This window comes from Sus scrofa, chromosome 4 (assembly GCF_054392235.1).
Source record: "Sus scrofa isolate SSC_HxYL_T2T_F1_AM1 chromosome 4, Sscrofa_HxYL_maternal_Yorkshire_Landrace_v2.0, whole genome shotgun sequence".
Lineage (NCBI taxonomy): Eukaryota > Metazoa > Chordata > Mammalia > Artiodactyla > Suidae > Sus > Sus scrofa.
The window spans coordinates 42,158,097-42,181,799 of record NC_139386.1 but is presented as its reverse complement, the minus strand read 5'-3'; the positions used below and the strand labels follow the sequence as shown (position 1 = coordinate 42,181,799).

General features: G+C 44.2%; 1 protein-coding gene and 1 non-coding gene across 2 annotated transcripts in view; one reads left to right on the top strand and one right to left on the bottom strand.

The window, feature by feature from the left end:
* Positions 1-6,549: 6,549 nt before the first annotated feature.
* DPY19L4 (dpy-19 like 4) overlaps positions 6,550-23,703 on the top strand; it is a 223,152-nt gene continuing 205,998 nt past the window's right edge. The window contains exon 1 of the mRNA XM_085022007.1: positions 6,550-6,598. The gene's annotated coding sequence lies outside the window, so the exon portion shown is untranslated. The remainder of the gene's footprint in view (positions 6,599-23,703) is intronic.
* LOC146403787 (small nucleolar RNA SNORA26) lies at positions 14,187-14,307 on the bottom strand. Its single transcript, XR_014845028.1, has one exon. It is a non-coding gene; the product is annotated as a small nucleolar RNA SNORA26 (small nucleolar RNA).

Sequence of the window (23,703 nt, the reverse complement as noted above, 5' to 3'; positions counted from 1 at the left end):
TATTAGCGTAAGTGCATAGAATGTTTACTGATTCTGGTCAGTACCAGTGACAGAAGTAAAGAGGAGACAAAATGATATTAATAAATTAAGCTGTTTTATTTATTTTTTTATGTTTTGCTTTTTAGGGCTGCAGCCTCTGCATATGGAAGCTCCCAGGGTGGGGGTCTAATCGGAGCCACAGCTGCTGGTCTACACCACAGCCATAGCAACTAGGGATCCAAGCCACATAGGCAACCCATACCACAGCTAAGGACAATGCTGTATTCTTAACCCACTGAGTAAGGCCAGGGATCAAACCCACATCCTCATGGATGTTTGTCAGATTTGTTACCACTGAGCCACAAAGGGAACACCTGCTTATCATTCCAAGTGGAATAGTTTGCATAGTCAGGTTCATTACTGCTGATTCACAACGGGGATTCCTCAGCTATTTTAATAAAGTTTATTATTGTTACTTTAAAAAGTCATGTCACAAATTTAAATCTCAGGTGAGAGTGTCACATCTTGGACGCCAAAGTGTAGATGCGGACATATGCTGCCACCTGCTGGCAGAGGAGGGGGCGATAAAATCTCTTAATTGCTAAACCTACAAACTTAAACCATGGTTAATAATATATAGTCTTCTAAATGTCAAACAGCTGGATGGTAATAGGGATTTCTACACTTTATTTTATACTCTGGCTCCTATATCACAACCAGATCAAGGGACCCTATGAACCTGCTGCAGGCTAAGTTTGATGTCTTATCCCACTTTAATTTGACTCTTAGTGAGTGGTTTTAGGATTTCCTTAGGTTTATGGTCTTCTCATTTCTAAGACTGAAACAGCAAAAGTTTTCTGGCTGCTTTTACAAGGATGTTGTAAGAAAGAATGGAGAAAAAAACATGTTGAAAGATAAGGATATTCTTCTTTTGTTTGAACCACACATCAGATTTGTTCTGATTGGGGTTTTTTTAGATTTTTATTCAGACTATATCTTTTTTTTTTTTTTTTTTTTTGCCTTTTCTAGGGGTGCTCCCATGGCATATGGAGGTTCCCAGGCTAGGGGTCCAATCAGAGCTGTAGCCGCCAGCCTATGCCACAGCCACAGCAACTCAGGACCTGAGCCTTGTCTGCAGTTTACACCACAACTCACGGCAATGCTGGATCCTTAACCCACTGAGTGAGGCCAGGGATCAAACTCAAAACCTCATGGTTCCTAGTGGGATTCGTTAACCACTGCGCCACAATGGAAACTCCCAGATATCATTTTTATTTTTGCCATGTTGTAGTAATGTGTTTTAAAATCTAGGAGAGAGATCCTACACTTAAATGAATGTGTTAATATTGGTAATAGTAGATCTATACACATATTCTTTAAATATCCATGCCCTCTGATCCAGTACTTTAATTTTGGAAACATCTCTCTATTTTTTTTTTTTTTTTGGCTTTTTGCCTTTTCTAGGGCCGCTCCCATGGCATATGGAGGTTCCCAGGCAAGGAGTCTAATTAGAACTGTAGCCACTGGCCGCATCTCTGACCTACGCCACAGCTCACGGCAATGCCAGATCCTCAACCCGCTGAACGAGGCCAGGGATCGAACCCCCAACCTCATGTTTCCTAGTTGGATTCGTTAACCACTGTGCCACGATGGGAACTCCTTATCTCTTTTTTTAAGGTGTTTTTTTTTGGCCACCCCTGAGGGCCAGGGATAAAACCCATGCCACACCCAAGAAGCTGCAGTGACAACTCCAGATCCTTAACCTGCTGTGTCACAAGGGAACTCCTGGAGACTTAAAAGAGTAATCACAAAATGGTGAATCAGCTTTACTTACAAAACGTGTAACACATCATTTGTCATAACAATAAATTGGAAATAATGTAAATGTTCAACGAAATAGTCATTGTAAACGGTGCTATTATCATAAAACAAAATATTTTATTTATTTATTTATTTATTGTCTTTTGAGGACCGCACCTGCGGCATATGGACATTCCCAAGCTAGGGGTTGAATTGGAGCTGTAGCCACTGGCCTATGCCACAGCCGCAGCGACTCCAGATCCGAGCTAAGTCTGTGACCTACACCCTAGCTCATGGCAACGCCGGATCCTTAACCCACTGCTCGAGGCCAGGGATCAAACCCGCAACCTCATGGTTCCTAGTCAAATTTGTTTCTGCTCCTCCACAACGGGAACTCCCAAAACAAAATATTTTATAACCATCAAAGTAACATTCATAAATAACTTAGAACCACCATTGTTTGTTTGGAAAAAATGCATATATGTTATGATTGCAACTATATAAAACTAAATAAAAATTTAATAATCCATGCATATGAAAAAGCTTAGAAAGCAATATACCAAGTCAGACTTATTTGATTATATCATTTTTCTTTCTTTTCTTTTTTATTTTTTTACTGTGTTAAAATACACATAACGTCTTTTTTTAAATTGTTCTAATCCACCATAATCCATGGTGAATTAATGAAATCACATATGGGTGCCTAATAAATATTATGTAGTCAATGTGTTCATTTTTTTTGTCTTTTTGCCTTTTTCTTGTAAATACATGTTGATTAAAAGAATTTTTTTTCTTTTCTGGCTATACCCCTGGCATTCGGAATTTCCTGGGCCAGAGATCAAGTCTGAGCTGCAGCCGTAACACTGCATCCTTAAGCCATTGTACCACAGCAAGAACTCCTTGATTTTTTAATTTTCATTGAAATACCAGAACATATGTGTTAAGTCATTGTGATAGACCTTATAGAATCTCAGTGGTAAGGACGATGAATGGACTCAGGAAACTCCAAAACCCGGTAGGAATGAACTAGCTCTGAATGTCCTTTTCCTCTATTGGGATGTATCTAGTAACAAAGATGATAACTGCAGTAGAAATAGGTGATTGCTTCTCCTTATGCTGAGAATCCTGACTTGTTTAGGACACACACTCCTCATTATCCTCCCTAAAACCATGAATTTTATGAAAGCTGGCATCAATTCTAGCCTGAGAGAACGAATCTTATTTGGTCTAATTTCCTTTCACAGCTAAATACCTTCTTCATGCTAATGACTGATTTTTTTTTTTTTTTGGTCTTTTTTTTTAGAGCCACACCTGCAGCATATGGAGGTTCCCAGGCTAGAGGTCAAATTGGAGCTATAGCCGCAGGCCTACGCCACAGCCACAGCAACACGGGATCCGAGCCACGTCTGCCACCCACACCACAGCTCACGGCAATGCCAGATCCTTAACCCTCTGATCAAGGTCAGGGATCAAACCTGTGTCCTCATAGATGCTAGATGGGTTCGTTAACCACTGAGCCACAATGGGAACTCTGCTAGTGACTGCTTTAAGAAGAAGCCTGGGATTCCACTTAGGCAAAGGAGACGTGGAGAAGTTGACTATAGGCTTCCGAAAGAGATTTCTTAGCTCTTCAAGCTAATCTTATACTCCTAGAAGAAAACATAGGGGAAAAGCTTCATGATGTTGGATTTGGCAATGATTTCTTGGATAAAACACCAAAGCAGAAACAACAAAAGAAAAAGTAGGTAAATTGGACTACTTTAAAATTTCTGTCCATTAGTATATCGGATAGGGTGTTAATATCTGGAGTACAAAAGATACTATGTAATTTCAACAACAACAACAAAACCACAATTTAAAAATGGGCTGGAGGAGTTCCTGTCATGGCTCAGTGGTTAACGAATCCAACTAGGAACCATGAGGTTGAGGGTTCGATCCCTGGCCTCACTCGCTGGGTTAAGAATCCGGCTTTGCCGTGAGCTGGGGTGTCAGTTGCTGATGCGGCTCGAATCTGACATTGCTGTGGTTGTGACATAGGCCGGCAGCTGTAGCTCTGATTAGAACCCTACCCTGGGAACCTCCATGTGCTACGAGTGTGGCCCTGAAAAGACAAAAATAAATAAATAAATAAAATACAGGAGTTCCCGTCGTGGTGCAGTGGTTAACGAATCTGACTAGGAACCATGAGGTTGCGGGTTCGGTCCCTGCCCTTGGTCAGTGGGTTAACGATCCGGCGTTGCCGTGAGCTGTGGTGTAGGTTGCAGACGTGGCTCAGATCCCGCGTTGCTGTGGCTCTGGTGTAGGCCGGTGGCTACAGCTCCAATTAGACCCCTATCCTGGGAACCTCCACATGCTGCGGGAGCGGCCCAAGAAATAGCAAAAAGACAAAAAATAAATAAATAAATAAAATACAAATGGCAAAAGGGAGTTCCTGCTGGGTTAATGATCCGGCCTGTCTCTGTGGAAGCAGTGGTTCCATCCCTGGCCTGGTGCAATGGGTTAAGGATATAGTGTTGCTGCAGCTTTGACGAAGATTGCAGCTTTGGCTTGGATCTCTGGTTCAGATTCCATCCCTGGCCTTCCATATACCACAGGTGTGGCCAAAAAAGAAAATAGAAATGGGCAAAAGGCACATGAAAAGTTGCTCGACACTGTTAATCATCAGAGAAATGCGAGAAATGCAAATCAAAACCACAGTGAGTTATCACCTCACACCTGTCAGGATACTGTCACGAAAAGACCACAGGTATCAAATGTAGGCAAGTATGTGGGGAAAAGGGAATCTTGTACACTGTTGGTGGGAACAGCCACTGTTCATTGTGGCAAACAACATGGAGGTGCCTCAGAAAGCTGAAAATAGAACTGCCATATGATCCAGAAATTTCACTCCGCATATACATACAAAAAAGAGCTCTTAATGACATGGTTAAGTCCCTGAATTAATGAGCCTTGGGGAGTTCCCATCGCGGCTCAGCGGAAAGAAATCTGTCTAGTATCCAGGAGGACGAGGGTTTGATCCCTGGCCTCGTGCAGTGGGTTAAGGATCTGGCGTGGCTGTGGCTGTGACGTAGGCTGGCAGCTACAGCTGTAATTCAGCTACAATTCCCTAGCCTGGGAACCTCCATATGCCGTGGCTGCAGCTCTAAAAAGACAATAATAATAATCATCATCATAATAATAAGCCTTGGTACTGCTATTCTTCCAGATTTCTTTTTACATTAAGATACTACATTATCCTTTCTATTTAAGTCCTTCTGAGTTGGCTTTTCTGTGATTTGCAACTGAAACATGTTAGCAGATATAATAACATTGTTGGCCGAGGGCTAGCAAACCATATTCGCCAGGCATGGCTAGGGTCACAGCAACCATTTCTTTCTCTGTAACTTTCCTTATCTAAACCCTTCATAAAGTATTTAGAAGCTTTTATTACCACAGTATCATCTCATGACCCATTACAGTTTTAAGCAGTTTTCTGCAACCCCACATGGCTATTCCCTGCAGATATCTGCAAGAAAAAAAAAGTGCCTCTCTGTTACTCTATGTGGGCACTTCCCTGTTATGTGAATGTCATGATTATTGTGCTTTCTTAGATTAGGACCGTATTACACTCTAGGGATGAAGCTGCCTTCTTTCAGGCCTCCCAGAAAGGGTGAGACCACATTAGAAATGTGGGATGTCAGGGAAGAACTGTGTTTTTAAGACAAATTCTTGAAACCAAGAGGGCAGTCTGAAATAAATAGTAAAGGTGGTTTTGCTGAAGGATCAAATGCCTACGAACCAAAGGACATCATCAAGAAAGTGAAAAGGCAGCATACAGAATAGGAGCAAATCATTTGCAAATCTGACATGGGTCTACTCTCCAGAATACATCAAGAACATTTACAGCTTAACCACAAAAAGACAAACAGTTCAATTAAAATGTAGGAGAAAATGTTCTGATAAAAAGGTAGAAAGGAGAGACCCCAGCCATGATGACTCAGCAAAGTCCAGCCAGCTGCCCCTAACCACTCCTCCCCCATACATCTGCTTCTGTCAAGTTGCTTCCCCAGCTACAACCCTGCCTGTTCTCACTCAAGTCCGATCAGCCAAGCACGGACCCGAAAGAGCTAGCCCATAAAAACCTTGTGAAACCTTCTTCCGGGCTCAGATTCTGCTGGCGTAATAAATCTGAGTTCTCCAGCTCTCTGGGTGCTCTCTTGGTTTTTCACCGGGTAAAGGAGCTGATACACTGCAGTCACAGAGCTGCTGGAGCTGGTACACTACAGCCACAGGGCTGTCGCTAGTGCTGATTCACTATGGCCACGAGGCTGCTGGGCAGCTGCCATAACAAAAATGTTTACATTCTTTTTTTTTTTTTTTCCCCTTTTTAGGGCCGAACCTGCAGCATACGGAAGTTCCTAGGCTAGGGGTAGAATTGGAGCCACAACTGCAGGCCCACGCCACAGCCACAGCAATGCCGGATCCTTAACCAACTGAGCAAGGCCAAGGACTGAACATACATCCTCGTGGATGCCATGTTGGGCTCTTAACTTGCCGAGCCACAATGGTGAGAACATTTCAATTAAAAGATGAACAAAAGATTTCAAGGCATTTCTTTGAAGATATGCAAATAGTTAATTGGCACATGAAAAGATACTCAATATCACTGATCCTTAAGAATGCAAATAAAAGGATAGTGAAATACCACTTCATTCTCAGTGTTATAGCTATAATCTGAAAAAAAAAAAAAGTGTTAAGATGAAGTGAGAATGTGGAGAAATTAGAACTTTTTGGACTTCCCGTGTGGCTCACAACATAACTACTCGGCGTTGCTTCTACAGTGGTTGTGGCTCAACCCCTGGCCTGGGAACTTCCATATGCCACAGGTGCAGCCATTTGTTTAAAAAAAAAAAAAAAAAAAGAACTTTTTGGCCACACCTGTAGCATACAGAGGTTCCTGGGCCAGGGATCGAACCCACGTCACAGCAGTGACCTGTGCCAACAGCAGTAACAACAGTGAGTTCTTAACCCACTGAGCCACTAGGGAACTCCAGAAATTAGAACATTTATAAGTTGCTGGTAGGGATGTAAAATCATGCATCTGTTGTGGAAAACAGTTTGGTGGTTCCCCAAAAAGTTAAACACTGAATTACCATATAACCCAGAAATTCCAATCCCAGGAATATATCTAAAGAAATGAAAAAAGGGACTCAAATACTTGTCCACACATGATCTTAGCAGCACTATTTACAATAGCTCAAAAGTGGAGACGTGGGGAGTTCCCACAGTGGTGCAGCGGAAGCAAATCCGACTAGGAACCATGAGGTTGTGGGTTTGATCCCTGACCTTGCTCATGGGGTTAAAGATCTGGCATTGCCGTGAGCTGTGGTGTAGGTCACAGACATGGCTTGGATTCTGGATTCTGTGTTGCTGTGGCTGTGGCGTAGGCCAGCAGCTGTAGCTCCAATTCGTCCCCTGGCCTGGGAACGTCATATGCCTCGGTGTGGCCCTAAAAAGACGAAAGATTAAAAAAAAAAAAAAAAAAGTGGAAACGTGAAGTTCCCTTGTGGCCCAGCAGGTTAAGGATCCAGCACTGTTACTGCAGCAGCTCAGGCCGCTGTGTATCAGGAGTTTTGTCCCTGGCCTGGGAAATTCCATCTCCGTGGGTGTGGCAAAAAAATAAATAAGTGGAAACACTCCAAATGTTCATCAATTGATGTACTGATAAACAAATTGTGGTTTAAGCGTACAAGAAAATATGACTCAGCCAGAAAAAGGAATGAAGTACTGCTATATGCTACAAGATGAATGAAACTTAAAAGCATGTGCTTTGAAAGAAACCTACACAAAAGCCCACATGTGATTCCATTTATGTTAACTATCCAGAGTAGGTAAATCCACAGAGTTAGAAAGTAGATTGGTAGTTGCCAAGGACCGAGAGGACTAGTGGAAGAGAATGACTACTTAATGGATACAGAGTTTTGTGTGTTTTATTTATTTATTTGTTTGTTTGTTTATTGTCTTTGCTATTTCTTTGGGCCGCCCCCCGAGGCACATGGAGGTTCCCAGGCTAGGGGTTGAATCGGAGCTGTAGCCACCAGCCTACGCCAGAGCCACAGCAACGCGGGATCCGAGCCGCGTCTGCAACCTACACCACAGCTCACGGCAACGCCGGATCGTTAACCCACTGAGCAAGGGCAGGGACCGAACCTGCAACCTCATGGTTCCTAGTCGGATTCGTTAACCACTGCGCCACGACAGGAACTCCAATTTATTTATTTTTAAATTGCATATGGAAGTGCCTGGGCCAGAGGTTGAATCTGAGCCCACAGCTGTGGCAACACTGGGTCCTTTAACCCTCTTCACTGGGCTGCGGATTCAACCAACATATTTGCAGTGACCTATGCAGTTGTAGTCGAAGGCGTAACTTACCGCACCACAGCTGGACATCCAGGATGCAGAGTGTTTTGAGGGATGATGAAAATGTTTTGGATTGGAGCTCTGGCTCAGTGGAAACAAATCTGACTAGCATCCACGAAGACACACGTTCGATCTCTGGCCTTGCTCAGTGGGTTAAGGATCTGGCATTGCTGTGGCTGTGGTGTAGGCCAGCAGCTATAGCTCCTATTCAACTCCTAGCCTGGGAACTTCCATATGCTGCTGGTGCGGCTCTAATAAGACCAAAAAAAAAAAAAAAAATTTGTTTTGGAACTAGACAGGGGGTAATGAAAATGTTGTGGTTGTTCAACATTGTAAATGTACTAAAAGCCACTGAATTGTTCACTTTAAAATGATCAATTTTATGTTATTTGAATTGTACCTTTAAAAAAAACCCCAAAATCGGAGTTCCTGTAGTGGCTCATTGGAAACGAATCTGACTGGCATCCTGGACGACTCAGGTTCGATCCCTGGCCTTGCTGGGTGGGTTAAGGATCCGGTGTTGCCATGAGCTGTAGTGCAGGTCACAGGCACAGCTCAGATCCTGCATGGCTGTGGCTGTGGTATAGGCTGGCAGCTATAGCTCCCATTGTATCCCTAGCCTGGGAACCTCCATATTCTGCGAGTGCTGCCCTAAAAGAAAAACAAAACAAAACAAACAAACAAAAAAACCCGAAACAAAAAACAAGATGCCTAGGAAGCCCTCTCTGGAATATTAAATGAAGATGGCTTCTTCCCTGGACAGAAAAGGGTGCAGCCAGTAGGGGAGGGATCCAAGCAGGCTGCTTTGGGTCATCTTTTTGGAGCTAGCGTGAAAATATCTCAAAAGGGCAGACAGAATGGGGAGAGATTAGCTACGCTAAATATGGAAACTTCTTGGTGAAACAGACTGTTTATAATGCTTCCAATGTCTATTTTATTTCCCAGAATTTCGAATACAGTTATTTAGAAAATTTGGAAAACTGTCCTAGACTGTGAGTTTCTTGAAAGTCAAGAACTGTCATATCTTTGAACCCTTCTTGCCTTGTATCTATTGGGCTCTAGAAATGTTGGTTTGATGAAAATGGAGTAGGAGGTTTTAATTATGCTTGTGTAAGAGCATAAAAATAAGAACAATACGCTTTTTGGAACATCTTTTTCATAGTAAGAGTAAACCATTACAGATCACAAGAAAAAGTGAGACTCTGAAATTCAACTGGAGGGAAAAGAGGAGTAATCTTTTTATGGTTAAATAAATATTTGGGGTTTTTTTGTAAGAGGTGGTAACCCCTTATTGCATATGTCTTTCTATGGTAAGCAAACTCTATCGATAAATAGGAATTTTGTCGCAAGATAATAGAAAACCAAACTCACCTGGCTTAAAAATAAAGGGAACTTACTGGATTGTATTTAAGTACAAAATCTTGGCGTTCCCTTTGTGGTGCAGCAGAAACAAATCAGACGAGAAACCATGAGGTTTCAGGTTCGATCCCTGGCCTCGCTCAATGGGTTAAGGATCTGGCATTGCCGTGAGCTGTGGTGTAGGTTGCAGCTCGGATCTGGAGTTGTTGTGGCTTTTGTTTTTTGTTGTTGTTGTTTTTTGTTTTTTTTTTTTTTTTTTTTTTTTTTGTCTTTTTGCCATTTCTTGGGCCGCTCCTGAAGCATGTGGAGGTTCCCAAGCTAGGGGTCGAATCGGAGCTGTAGCCACTGGCCTATGCCAGAGCCACAGCAACGCGGGATCCGAGCCGCGTCTGCGACCTACACCACAGCTCACGGCAACACCGGATCGTTAACCCACTGAGCAAGGGCAGGGACCGAACCTGCAACCTCTTGGTTCCTAGTCGGATTCGTTAACCACTGCGCCACAGCAGGAACTCCTGCTGTGGCTTTTGCTGTAGGCCAGCGGCTACAGCTCCGATTAGACCCCTAGCCTGGGAACCTCCATATGCCGCAGGTGTGGTCCTAAAAGGACAAAAAAAAAGAGAGAGAGAGAAACATATTAGGAGTTCCCATTGTGGCTAAGTGGAAACGAATCTGACTAGTATCCATGAAGACGCAAGTTTGATCCCTGGCCTCACTCGGTGGCTTTAGGATCAGGTGTTGTCATGAGCTGTGGTGTAGGTTCCAGATGTGGCTGGGATCTGGCATTGCTGTGGCTGTGGTGTAGGCCGGCAGCTGTTGCTCTGATTAGACCCCTAGCCTGGGAACCTCCAGATGCTGCAAGTTCAGCCCTAAAAAAGAAAAAAAAAATGTCCACCTCACTTTTGTGGGCTGAAACCCAACTCAGCTGTGCTCAGGATTAGTCGCATGGAATGCTCCTTGAAGAAAAAACCCTATGGCAAATCAAATATACTGTAACCCGCCCTTAGACGTTCCCATTGTGCACTAGTCTAGTGAAGGCTTTGAGAAATGCTTTAGCAGAGAGGCCAATGAACTTTGCTTAGTCAACTGTTTCACAAGATTTTTTTTTTTAAGGGGCTGTACCTGAGGCATATGGGGGTTCCTAGTCTAGGGGTCCAATTGGAACTGTAGCCGCCGGCCTATGCCACAGCCACAGCAATGGGGGATCCGAGCTGTGTGTGCAACCTACACCACAGCTCACAGCAACACCAGATCCTTAACCCACTGAGTGAGGCCAGGGATTGAACCCGCGTCTTCACGGATACTAGTCGGGTTTGTTAACCGCTAAGCCATGACAGGAACTTCTATTTCACAAAATTTGACTGAAGAAACCTATTTTTGTGTAACACCTATTAACAACCGTAGAACAATGGAATCTATTTTGAAAAAAGACTGTGTCATTGCAAAAGTCTGATATCTTCAGACCTGGGCCTTTCTTTGGTGGCTGCAACTGGCTATTACTTAGTCGCCAAGTAACAATTATAGAGCCAGGGGTAATTTTGCAACCAGAGGATTTAATAATGTTGTTTTACAGTTATTTAGCAATATGAGATGATAGTGTCATAATTTCATGAGCCTTTTGTCTGCTGGTAATCTCCATGTCTAATCTTTTTGTATCTTATTTATGACACTGTAGTTAAAAAGAAATGAGGAGTTCCTGTCGTGGCGCAGTGGTTAACGAATCCGACTAGGAACCTTGAGGTTGCGGGTTCGGTCCCTGGCCTTGCTCAGTGGGTTAAGGGTCCGGCGTTGCCCTGAACTGTGGTGTAAGTTGCAGACGCGGCTCGGATCCCGCGTTGCTGTGACTCTGACGAAGGCAAGCAGCTACAGTTCCAATTTGACCCCTAGCCTGGGAACCTCCACATGCCGCGGAAGCAGCTCAAGAAATGGCAAAAAGACAGAAACAAAACAAAACAAAACAAAAACAAAACATAAAAAAACTCCAGGGAGTTCCCATCATGACTCACTGGAAAGGAATTTGACTAGCATCCATGAGGACATAGGTTCGATCCCTGACCTTGTTCAGGGGGTTAAAGATCCAGCGTTGCCGTGAGCTGTGATGTAGGTTGCAAATGTGGCTTGAATCCTGAGTTGCTATGGCTGTGGTGTAGGCCAGCGGCTGCAGCTCAATTTCAACCCCTAGCCTGGGAACTTACATATGCTGTGGGTATAGCCCTAAAAATACAAAAGACAAAAAAAAAAAAAAAAAAAAAAGAATGTACTCAGTATTACTAATTGGGCTAAATTTATTTGTTCTCTTCCACATTCCAGTGACATCTTTTAGTTTTACAAACACATTGGATCCCTGGCCTTGTTCAGTGGGTTAAGGATCCAGTGTTGCCATGAGCTGTGGTGTAGCTCTCCGACTTGGCTCTGTTCTGGCATTGCTGTGGCTGTGGTCTAGGCTGGCACAGCAATGCCAGATGTGAGCTGCATCTTCGACCTACACCACAGCTCATGGCAATGCCGGATCCTTAACCCACTGAGCAAGGCCAGGAACAGAGCCAGCATCCTCATGGATACTAGTCAGATTTGTTTCCGCTGAGACACCACAGCAACTCCTTGAGTACATTTCTCTTATTTTTTATTTTTTATGGCTGAACCCATGCCATATGGAAGTTCCCAGGCCAGGGATTGAATCTGAGCTGCAGCTGCAACAACACTGGGTCCTTTAACCCACTACACCAGGCCAAGGATCAAACCCACACCTCCACAGCAACCCAAGCCTCTGCAGTCAGATACCCAACCCACTGGACCACAACATGAACTCCCTTGAGGACTTTTATGTACCAGGAATTATACAAGGTACTGGAGATTCAAAGATAAGGCATATTTCTTGGTCCACCCAGTTGAATCCCTCACCATCTTCTCACGAGACTGTCACATTAGTATTTTGAATAGACTCCCTCCCTCCAGTCTTGCCCCTCTTTAAGCCATCAGCTACATGGCAGCACAGCAGCCCATCTGAAATACAACTCTAACCTGCATTAAGTCCAAATTCCTGAGCATCGTAGCATAGCCAAGACTATCGAGACAGACCTCTCCCTTTGTCTCTATCACCTTGACACTCTTCACCTTGTCCTAATTATATCCAACTCCTTGAACTTTTTTCACATGTGCTATATTAATTTACACCTCATGGCATGAGCCTCTGCCAGACTTGCCTTTCTCAGCATCTTCTTCCAGACCTGTTGTGTTTTGTTTTGTTTTGTTTCTTTTTAGGGCCGCACCCCTGGCACATGGAGGTCCCCAGGCTAAGGGTCCACAGCCACAGCAGTGCCCGATCTAAGTCACATCTGCACTTATACCACAGCTCACAGCAACACCAGATCCTTAACCCGCTGAGCAAGGCCAGGGATCGAACCCACAACCACCTGGTTCCTGCGCCACAGTGGGAACTCCCCAGTTGTGTTCTTTTTTCAAGGTTCAGCTCACTTCCTCCATGAATCCTTTCCTGAAAGTTCTGGGTACTCTAAGTTCTCCCCAGTGTCTGGGCACTCTTCTAACATGGGTACCTAGCAAATTATATTAAGAGTACATGTACGTGTCTTACCTTTCTCCATTGCTTCCTTGATGGCAGAGACTGTGCCCTCTTCATCTTTGTACTCCCAGCATCCAGCACAGTCCCTGGCGCGTAGTTCACCCTCAAATATTGTTTATCAAATAAAGTAGAACTGAATGATCATCTTAAAGCAATTACGCCTTTAAAATTTATATTTGCGGGAGTTCCCGTCGTGGTGCAGTGGTTAATGAATCCGACTAGGAACCATGAGGTTGCGGGTTCGGTCCCTGCCCTTGCTCAGTGGGTTAACGATCTAGTGTTGCCGTGAGCTGTGGTGTAGGTCACAGATGCGGCTCAGATCCTGCGTTTCTGTGGCTCTGGTGTAGGCCAGTGGCTACAGCTCCCATTCGACCCCTAGCCTGGGAACCTCCCATATGCCGTGGAAGCGGCCTGAGGAATGGCAAAAAGACAAAAAATAAAAAATAAAATAAAATAAAATTTATATTTGTTAATAACTTTTTATAGCAACTAATGCAACCTACCAAGCTCTAGAGGAGTTTTTTTGTTTGTTTTTGTTTTTTGGGGTTTTTTTTGCTTTTACTAGGCCATTCCTGAGGCATATGGAGATTCCCAGACTAGGGGTCTAATCAGTAGCTGCCAGCCTATGCCAGAGCCACAGCAACGGGGGATCTGAGCCACGTCTGCAACCCACACCACAGCTCATGGCAATGCTGGATCCTTAACCCACTGAGCGAGGCCAGGGATGGAACCCGCAACCTCATGGTTCCTAGTTGGATTTGTTAACCACTGAGCCACGACGGGAACTCCTAGAGAAGAATTTTTAAATAGTGGAACATTATATATATTCACTATGGTTTTCTTCTGTTAAAAAAAAAAATCAGCTATCACTGGTGGGCCAGCAGTTAAACGTCTGGCATTGTCACTGCTATGGCATCGGTTTGATCCCTGGCCTGGGAACTTCTGCGTGTCTCGGACATGGGCCCTCTCCCCCTGCTGAAAATTTTCAGATATCCTATTTTTTTTTCTTTTCTTTCCTTCTTTCCTTTCCTTTCCTCTCCTTTTCTCTTTTCTTTTCTTCTTTTCTTTCAACTGTGACTATAGACAGGCTCCAAAGAGGAGTGCACAATCTCTTCTCTTGATTTTATGGAGACTACCTTTACCCTTCTGTGTTAGCCCCTTAAGGCACTGCATCGACCTTAAAAGGGCACAGGAGTTCCCGTGTGACTCAGCAGGTTAAGGATCCAGAGCTGGCACTGCAGTGGCTCCAGTCCCTGCTGAGGCATGATTTTGATCCTTGGCCTGGGAACTTCCATGTGCTATGGGTGCAGCAAAAAAAAAAAGGGGGGGGGAGCACAGGAAAGGGTGGCAGATATTTTATTTATAATTAATAGGATAATGAACATAATTAACATTGGAGATAGCTTTCCTGCCAAACATAAGTGTAATCCTGGAAGAAAATCTCCTCAGTTTTTCACAAACCCTGAGATATCCATAAGAGGGCAAACTACAGCTTTATTCTTTTATGAAATAATGATTAAATCCACCAGTATTAATGATTTTCCAAAAGAGGACCATCCAAACTCAGCCCCCACAAGGCTGTTCACAGATGACAATTATTTTGAAGGGGAACTTGAGCAGATGAATGTGACTTGTCTTTCCCAAATGCCTTCCTTTGGGGATCACCCATTCCCCACTTCTCATGATCCAGGTAGGAGTGCAGTCATTGAACTCTACCTTCTAGAGGATGCCTTTGGATTAACCTATCCAGAGCTCTGCTTCAGAGCTGAGTTCACAACTCAACCTGGGAGAGCCAAGGCCCTTCCCATGACCACATCTTTCCTATGAGGCAGAGAAGCTGGAAGCATGTAAAACTAAGGTGGTCAATGGCTATCAAATTGAGTCACTATCACTCCCAAGCAAAGGAATTTTGTCTAATACAACAACCTAGTGTATTTTATTTTTATTTTTATTTTATTTTTTGGTCTTTTTAGGGCTGCACCCACAACATATGAAGTTCCCAGGCTAGGGGTCAAATCAGAGCTGTAGCCCCCAGCCTGCACCACAGCCACAGCCACTGCGATGCCAGATGTGAGTCATGTCTGCAGCCTACACCACAGCTCACTGCAATGCCAGATCCTTATCCCACTGAGCAAGGCCAAGAATCAGTGGCATCCCGATGGATGCTAGTCAGATTCGTTTCCGCAGAGTCACGATGGGAACTCCTAGAGTATTTTTAAAGTAGGCTATTTCCACTAATGATATAGTCAGTAAAACAACCTTCTGCAATATTTTATAACTATACACACAATCAACCTTTAACTACAACAACACTCTAAAACATTTTATGACTGTAAACAAAACTTTATGTAACATTTTATAACTATAAATACAACCAATCTTCTGCACTTTAATACTGTCAACAAACTTCTGCAGCATTTTTTTTCCTTTTTTTGGCTGCCCCGTGGCATACGGACTTCCCTGGCCATGGATCAGATCTGAGCTGCAGCTGCCACCGAGGCCACAGCTGCTGTAATGCCAAATCCTTAACCCACTGTGCCACTGGGGATGGAAATTGCATCCCAGTGCTCCAGAGATGATGCCAGTCTTGCGCTCCACAACGGGAACTCCAGTGTTTTATAACTATAAAAACAACTTTTGCAGTATTTTGTAACTGCAATCACAAGTTTAAAACGACGAGAAAGACCTGTCACCTACCTGACATTTTGAACACATATAAAGTCTTGAAAAATATAATGGTTTATTTACAGTTAATGAACAGTTTCGGATACTAAAATTTTGATTAACAGGTATAGTGTTTTTTAGCATACACAATCTGTTAGCATACATCTCAATCACTGTCATTTATGTCATAAGCATAACTTAACTAATAACTATAACTATAACTATAATTAATTCTGGAATTTTAAAAAAATTCAGCATTTGTTGGAGTTCCTGTTGTGCTCAGCAAGTTAAGAACCCAACTAGTATCCATGAGGATGTGGCTTCGATCCCTGGCCTCACTCAGTGGATCGGCCATTGCTGTGAGCTACAGTGTAGGTTGCAGACATGGCTCAGATCCAGTGTTGCCGTGGCTGTGGCGTAGGCTGGCAGCTGCAGCTCCAAGTCAATCACTAGCTTAGGCACTTCCATACATTGCAGGTGTGGCCATTAAAAAAAAAAAAAAAAAGCAGGAGTTCACGTTGTGGCACAACAGAAATGAATCCAACTAGGAACCATGAGGTTGCAGGTTCGATCCCTGGTCTCGCTCAGTGGGTTAAGGATCTGACGTTGCGTGAGCTGTGGTGTAGGTCACAGACTCAGCTTGGACCTCGTGTTGCTGTGGCTCTGGCATGGGCCAGTAGCAACAGCTTTGATTTGACCCCTAGCCTGGGAACCTCCATATGCTGCCAGTGCGACCCTAAAAAGACAAAACAAATAAACATACAAACAAACAAAAAACCACAAAAAACACCAATTGTTATAAACACACAAAAAAACCCAGAAAATCCAAAGAAAAATTCAAACTACAAATTTAAAAAAATAATTTTTTAGTAATTGATCACTTCATCTTTCTTTTTGCTTTTTTAAGGCCTCACCTGAGGCATATGGAAGTTTCCAGGCTAGGGGTCAAATCGGAGCTACAGCTGCCAGCCTACACGGCAGCCACAGCAACTCGGGATCCAAGCCTCACCAGGGACCTACACCACAGATCATGGCAACGTCAGATACCCGGCCCCCTGAGCGAGGCCAGGGATTGAACCTGAATCCTCACAGATAGGAGTTCAGATTCGTTTCTGCTGTGCCACAACAGGAACTCCTAAATATAACTTTTAAAACATGTATTAACACGATATGTCCTAATCTTTTTTCCTTTTGAGTTACTAGTAAAACCAGAACATGATTTTTTAAATTAAATTATTATTTCAATTTTTTTCTAATATGACTGTGTTTTCACTAGGGTAAACAGACTATTTCGCCCAGAAAGTTTCACAAAATATTAATCTTTATATAGATGGTCTTAAAATTGAGAAGGGTATTGACTGACTTTTTTTTTTTCTTTTTAGTGCCAAAATCACGGCATATGGAGGTTCCCAGGCTAGGGGTTGAACTGTAGCTACAGCTGCCAGCCTAAGCCACAGCCACGTGGGATTCGAGCCACATCTGTGACCTACACCCAGCTCACAGCAATGCCAAATCCTCAACCCACTGAGTGAGGCCAAGGATTGAACCTGCAACCTCATGGTTACTAGTCGGATTCGTTTCCACTGCACCAGCAAGGGGAACTCAAGACTGAAATTTTTTTAGCGAAGTATAGTTGATTTACAATGTGTTAGTTTCTGCTACGTAGCAAAGTGACTCAGTTATATGTATATACATATATATATATATTAATATATTCTTTTCCAGTATAGTTTATCATAAGCCACTGAATATAGTTTTCTGTGCTATACAGTAGGACTTTTGCTGTTCATCCCCTCTGTGTATAATAGCTTGTATCTGCTAACCTCAAGCTCTCACTCTCTCTTCCAATCCCCTCCCCCTTGGCAACCACAAGTCTGTTCTCTTTGTCCATGAGTCTGTTTCTGTTTTGTAGATGAGTTCATTCGTGTCTTTTTGGGGGCTGTGCCCTCAGCATGCTGAAGTTCCTGGGCCAGGGATTGAACCTGAGCCACAGCAGTGACAATGCCAGATCCTTAACCCACTGAGCCACCAGGGAACACTGTGTCATATTTTATTTTATTTTATTTTATTTATTTATTTTTTTTTGGTCTTTTTGCTATTTCTTGGGCCGCTCCCGCGGCATATGGAGGTTCCCAGGCTAGGGGTCGAATCGGAGCTGTAGCCACCGGTCTACGCCAGAGCCAAGCCGCGTCTGCAACCTACACCACAGCTCACGGCAATGCTGGATCATTAACCCACTGAGCAAGGCCAGGGACCGAACCCGCAACCTCATGGTTCCTAGTCGGATTCGTTAACCACTGCGCCATGACGGGAACTCCACTGTGTCATATTTTAGATTCCACATATAAGTGATATCATCTGACATGTATCTTTCTCTTTCTTACTTCACTTATGAAGTGATCATCTCTAGGTCCATTCATGTTGGTGCAAATGGCATTATTTGGTTCTTTTATGGCTGAGTAGTATTCCATTATATATACACACCACATCTTCTATATCTATTCATCTAAGACTGAAATTTTTATCTTCCCAGTGTATAAAACCCACAAATGACAAATTTGCCCTTGAATGATTGAGTGCCACTCCATGTATTTGTCTTTATATGTCTCCAGACTACAGCTAAAGAAGTTATAGTCACAGGCCAGACCTAGCACGGTTATTGCCCTGGTGGAGACCAAAGCTCATCTGGCTGGGCGGGGTATGGTGGAGCATGAAGATGCCTGGGTGTATGCAGATGGCAACAACTTGTTGTTTATGGAGACTTCAGCCAAGACAGCTGTGAGCATGAATGATCTCTTCCTGGCAATAGCTAAGAAGTTGCCAGAAGGAACCTCAGAATCTGGAGGTGCAGCCGCCGAAGCCGGGGTGTGGATCTGCATGAGCAGTCCCAGCAGAATAAGAGCCAGTGTTGTAGCAACTGCAGAGGTGGCTAGTAGCAAACATGTAGGGAACTAGCATGAAAGTAAAAAATAGCCTCCAGCCCTCTTATCAGCTCATATCCCCTACAGTGGCAACACACTGAGCCCTGGCTCCCAGGGATGCTCCTGACAGCTCCATCATCACTTTTTTTTTTTAACCGCTTCAGCAACCAACACCAGGCTGCTGTTGCCATTGGCTTCCTATCCTTCCTCTGGGGGGTGAGATCTCCCAGAACTTACCTTTCAAAACAAACTTTCTTTACTTTGCATTGCACAGATACAAGACTGTGATCTTGCCTTTCCCCCAATCCCCCCCCCCCTTTTATTAGAGACACACCCATGGCATATGGAGATTCCCAGGCTAGGGGGTCGAATCAGAGCTGTAGCTGCCAGCCTACACCACAGCCACAGCCACGCAGGATCCGAGCCATGTTAGTGATCTTCACCACAACTCACAGCTCTGCTGGGTCCTTAACCCACTGAGCAAGGCCAGGGATTGAACCTGCATCCTCACGGATACTAGTTGGGTTCATTGCCACTGAGCTATGATGGGAACTCCCCCATTTTTTCAGAAAACCTTCCCCCCCCCACACCTGAGGCATTTGGAAATTCCCAGGCCAGGGATCCAACCCATGCACAGCAGCCACCTGAGCTACAACAGTGCACCAGCAGTGACAATGCTGGATCCTTAACCCTAGGCCACCAGGGAGCTCCTGGAGACTGTTTTTTGTCTCCTGCCCCTTCCTCTTCTGCTTTTGGTCAATCCTGATCCTCTTTTTCTTCTCTCCCCAGGATGGAGAAGGTGGTGAACCCAGGAAGTGAGGAAGGTTTCCAGTGCAGTCACCTTAAGGGCTCTGGATATAAGACTCAGGGCAGAAGAGAGTAAAGAAACATTTCCTTTTTGTTTTTATTTGGCTGGAGTTTTTCATGTTTGAAAACACTGCCGTATTCATGCCCTGGGCCTTGGAGGGGTTTCTAGGTAGAGGTGAGAATGGGGAGGCGAGCTCTCAGGCACCAGGTGGGAGCTGTGTTGTCAGCTGACTTGGCAGAGGTGGAGATGCCGTGTCGTCTGTGGCTCTGGACCTTTTCCAAGACCTGATTTCCCCTCCCTCAGCCTCTAAGGTAGCTTCTTCCCCATAGTGAGCGAGACCCTCGACACCCAGAGTTCTCCAGTCCTTACTGGTTGCCTGCCTCTTTGCCTCTGCTGTGATCTAATTGGAGGAGGGACCAGTTTTTTTGTTTGTTTTGTTTTTTGTCTTTTTGTCTTTTTAGGGCCGCGTCTGTGACATAGGGAGGTCCCCAGGGTAGGGGTCAAATCGAACTGTATCTGCCAGCCTACGCCAGAGCCACAGCAACACAGAAGCCGAGCTGCCTCTGCGACCTACACCACAGCTCATGACAACGCCAGATCCTTAACCCACTGAGCGAGACCAGGGATCGAACCAGCAACCTCATGGTTCCTAGTCGGATTCGTTTCCAACGCATCATGATGGGAACTCCAGGGATCAGTTTTTGATACCCATCTTCTGCTTTCTACATGAGAATTCTCTCTGGAGCTTGAGAGGGCCTCGGCCCCAGGCACCCCATCCCTCTGCACTTTGTACTTTAATTAATGGTAGTTCAGTTGTGATCTTTGTTTTATGAGGGTTTTCACGGATTTACCTGCCCTCTCACCTTTTAATTAAATGGAATACAAGGAGTATATGAGGTTTGGGGAGGGGCTGTAGAAAACGGTACCAGGAGAAGCTACTCAAGCCTGATCGCCACTGCTAGCTCCCTCCAATTCCAGTTCTCCCTTCACCTATCTTCTTGCCAACCTAGTGCTTGGGTAGAGGTTTGCCTTCCCTGGGAACTAACTGAGCAATTGGAGAGCAGCCTCAGGCTAGCACAGGCCATGGTAGGGGAGTGAAGAGGAGTCAGGCAAGAGAGAGAGGCTTTTAATCCCTTCCCAGATTTCACCCATTACTGGCCTTTTTTGCTTCCCTGTAAATAGGTATGATATTTATACCCACTGTCCAATCTGTTCTGTCCCCCACCTCTCATCAGCCCTATTTCTTTTCTCCTTTGTTAGTATCTTCAGGTCAATCCCTCCAGGCTTATCCACAAACCCACCCCCCAGGCAACCAGTGGTTTAATCCACCTACCTTTGCGGGTAGCACCACAGAAACTTACTGGTGGCCCCTCATATCCTAACACCGGGCCCTGTGGCCAGGGAGGGGCTGGCACAGAAGGTCCCTCACAACTGTGTCACACCAGCAGAGGACACTGGTCTTCTCTGTATCTCTAGCTTATTTCTCTTTACATCCTTCAGCAAGTATTTTAGGCTGTCTTTGGAAAGCCATCAAGGCAAGGGAGATCTCTAAACTCCTTATTCCAGCCCAGAGTTTTGAGAAAATTGGGGGACAAAAGATAGGAACAGCCATGGTGACCAAGGATTGGAACCCCTCTGCCCTGCTGGCCTGCCGACTGCCTTCTGTCCCAGATCAGCTGAAACACCCATGAAGCTGAGCTTCTGAAGGACCCAGCACAGGTTCTTCCAAAGGAAAGGCCTCAATTCCCTTCCTTTCCCAGGGGGAGCCTTAGTGCCCGTGGCCTTGAAACCCACATATAGTCCCCCTTCCTTTCCTGACACACCCTGGCTCTCCCGAGCACGCACTGTATCCTCCAAGTGGAAGAACTTGGATGACTCTCAAGTCGTTTAGAAATGAAGTTCTAAAAAAAATTGGGGGGGGGGCGAGTTCCCGTCGTGGCACAGTGGAAGCAAATCCGACTAGGAACCATGAGATTTCGGGTTTGATTCCTGGCCTCACCCAGTGGGTTAAGAATCCGCTCTGCTATGAGCTGTGGTGTAGGTCGCAGATGTGGCTTGGATTTGGCATCGCTGTGGCTCTGGTGTAGTCTGACAGCAACAGCTCTGATTAGACGCCTCGCCTGGGAAACATGGGTGCGGCCCTAAAAAGACAAAAGACAAAATAAAAAAAGAAAGAAAGAAATGAAGTTTTTTCTCTGTGCTGCTTCCCCCCGTGGAGGAGTGAAGATGGCCTTGGGGTGGGAAATTATTTCTCCAGGCTTCTTCTCCCCTCTCCCACCCCCCTTAGGAACAGGCTTGGCCTTAACTTTGGGAAATCTGCTGCCTTCCTTCTACTCCATACCCTTCTGCTTGCCTTTGAGCTCTTTTGGGCTTTGAGGAATCTTAGTTTTTATTTTCCAACTCATTTTTTCTTCTGCTCAGTTTTGGGGGGGTAATGGGGGGGGTTGCTGTTTTTCTCTTGGTGTTTTGTCTTTTTACCGCCGCACCCGCTGCATATGGAGGTTCCCAGGCTAGGAGTCTAATCAGAGCTGTTGCTGCCGGCCTACACCACAGCCACAGCAATGCCAGATCCCAGCTGAGTCTGTGACCTACAGCACAGCTCATGGCAACCCTGGATCCTTAACCCATTCACCAAGGCCAGGCATCAAACCCTCATTCTCATGGTTCCTAGTCAGATACATTTCCGCTGCGCCATGACAGGAACTCCACGGGGTGGGTTTTTTCCTACTAAGAAAGCATTTGCCTTCCCCCCCTTTCTTCCTCTCCCAATATAACAATTATAACTGAAAGAGACTACTACTGATTTACTACTGTGTTTACTGTAAGGAAAAAAGAGTGAAAAAAGGAAATTAAAGGAATGACAATAATGACCAGAAAAGAAATAGTGACAATGAAAATTACTTCTACTGAACTTTATATGTCTGTATCAGTTAAAAAAATAATAACGATAAAAATAAATAAATAATAAAATGAACATAGCACAAAGGGAAAAAGCACAACCATTTATTCAGAAGATTTAGGAGTTCCTGTGTGGTTCAGCAGTGGCTTGGGTCACTGCTGTGGTTTGGGTTTAGTCCCTGGTCTGGGAACTTCCTCATGTCTCAGGTGTGACCAAAAAAAAAAAAAAAAGATTTATATCTACCTACAGTTTGAGTTTGATCCTATTACATCTTAATACAATGATATTTTTAGAAATAATTGTTCAGTGATTAGTAAATACTTTTTTTTTTTTTTTTTTTTTTTTTGCTATTTTAGGGCCACACCCACGGCATATGGAGGTTCCCAGGCTAGGGGTTGAATTGGAGCTGTAGCTGCCAGCCTACACCACAGCCACAGCAACGTGGGATCTGAGCCGCATCTGTGACCTACATCACAGCTCACGGCAACTCTGGATCCTTAACCCACTGAGTGAGGCCAGGGATCGAATCCGCATCCTCATGGATCCTAGTTGGATGAGCCACGAAGGGAAGTCCTAATAAAACATTTTAATAAAATCAGACAACCTGCAAAAAGTACAGTTTAGGCAACTGCTGATGTAATTTGTATTTCCTCAATTCTTTTCCAACATTTAAAAGAAAAATTTTAGAAGAATACTACATTTCAATTGTAAGGATATTATTCAAATTTGGTAAAATACTTTATGTGTGAACTATACCTGCGCTTATCAGAACACAATATCACAACTTGCAGTTTATACTTTATTTTACTGTTTTAAATATTGAACACAGATAACAAGTTCAAGGGGTCACACAGAAGGGCAGAAAGGAAATAATTCAAATTCTGTTTAGCTACACAGTTACTGTGCTATCATTATTTGCTTTAAATATGTTGTTTAAACACATAAATATGTAATAACATAAACTAAGCTCAGTTCATGTTGGAGACACGAACTAAGCTCAGTGTGAGCTATTAAAACTCTCAACAATAACTGCAACAAGAATTTAGAGCCGATAAGCAATGAGATCCTGCTGTATAGCACAGGGAACTATATCTAGTCACTTGTGATGGAACATGATGGAAGATAATGTGAGAAAAAGAAATATACATATATATAAAACTGGGTCAAAAAAAAAAAGAGAAGGAGTTCCCTTCGTGGCTCAGAATCTGACTAGGAACCATGAGGTTACGGGTTCGATCCCCGGCCTCGCTCAGTGGGTTAAGGATCCAGCGTTGTCGAGAGCTGTGGTTTAGGT